At 45.4% G+C, this 1,377-nt stretch overlaps 1 protein-coding gene across 2 annotated transcripts in view; it reads left to right on the top strand.

The window, feature by feature from the left end:
• The window catches only part of SYAP1 (synapse associated protein 1), a 29,635-nt gene that overhangs the window by 26,859 nt on the left and 1,399 nt on the right, over positions 1 to 1,377 (top strand). The window contains exon 9 of one of the 2 annotated variants that reach the window (XR_013334535.1): positions 985 to 1,068. The exons of the other annotated variant lie outside the window; for it this stretch is intronic. The gene's annotated coding sequence lies outside the window, so the exon portion shown is untranslated. The remainder of the gene's footprint in view (positions 1 to 984; positions 1,069 to 1,377) is intronic. 2 annotated transcript variants of the gene reach the window in all.

Genomic DNA, 1,377 nt, shown 5'->3' with positions numbered 1-1,377 from the left:
ATGTGTTGCAGGCAGTCGCCAGAGCAGGCTGTGCCCTGCTTCCTCTTTTGCCAGAGATGGCTGGTAGCAGAGGCCCCACAGGAAGCTGGAAGTCTCCGTGCAGCAGGATTCGTCAGGTGCTGGCTGGCTGCTCTGAGCGAACTGTTCTTTCTGAATTCCTGCCCAACTTTTAATGTGGACCACATAATATTTTTACATATATTCATTATCTTGCCCCCGCACCTAAATTGTAAGCTCTTCAAGGGAGTTACACCTTGTTNCTAGCAGTGCTATTGCTGGGTCATAGGGGAGCTCTATTGTTAATTTTCTGAGTTAAACTCCACACTCTTCCAGAGGGGCTGCACCAGTTTACATTCCCACCAACAGTGTAGGGGGGTGCCCGTTTCTCCACATCCTCGCCAGCATCTAGAGTCCTCTGATTTGCTCATTTTAGCCACTCTGACCGGCATGAGGTGGTATCTCAGTGTGGTTTTGATTTATATTTCCCTGATGAGGAGGGATGCTGAGCATCGTTTCATGTGTCTGTTGGCCATGTGGATGTCCTCTTTGGAGAAGTGTCTGTTCATGTCTTCTGCCCATTTCTTCATTGGATTGTTTGTTTTTCGGGTGTGGAGTTTGGTGAGTTCCTTATAGATACACCACATAGCAGATACCTTACATCTACATACATACATGCGTGTACACACACACACCTATACTGAATATCCAAGCAGAAAGTTGCGGCTCTGAATCTCAGCACGGAAGAGGAACGTGAGAGCTTAGATGGAGCCCAGTGGGAGGGGCCAGGCTTCAGCCGGAGACCTCCCAACTTCAGGTTCTGGTAACTGTTGCCACTCTAGGGAGACTACTGCTAAGGTACTTTCACAGAGACTAAAGCCTGCTGATCTGCCTCCGTCTGTATGTCTGTTGCTGTCAAACTATGTGTTCTTGGGCAAGTCACTTAACCTCTCTAAGCCTCTGTTTTCCACCATGTAAAATGTGCAGGAGTGTATCTAGTCCCTGGATTGTTCTAAGGATGCAAGAAAAGAAAAAGAGTGGTGTGTAGAAGACAGCACAGCGCCCGGCTCAGTGAGTGCACAAGAAATGTTAGCTGTTTTTTCTGCCACGTAGTCCTTGATAGCAGTAAGGATTAATTTGCAACCACATATTAATTATCAATTATCCACTCAAATATAAAGACAAGCAGAGGTTTTAATAAAGCAAAATAACACTCACACTTACAGCACTTAACAAGTTTATCTTTCTAATCCTATTTCCTTTTGGTTATTGTTAAAATTTGGTCCGCTTTTCTGGGCACACACATCAAGGAAACCTGAGATGTTAAAAGTTACCACGACAGGGACTTCCACAGGTAATTGTACTTGACCGAATTGTCAC

This window comes from Crocuta crocuta, unplaced genomic scaffold, assembly GCF_008692635.1.
Source record: "Crocuta crocuta isolate KB4526 unplaced genomic scaffold, BGI_CrCroc_1.0 scaffold657, whole genome shotgun sequence".
Taxonomy (NCBI): domain Eukaryota; kingdom Metazoa; phylum Chordata; class Mammalia; order Carnivora; family Hyaenidae; genus Crocuta; species Crocuta crocuta.
The sequence above is the reverse complement of the archived record's forward strand: the minus strand, read 5'-3'. Positions and strand labels throughout refer to the sequence as shown.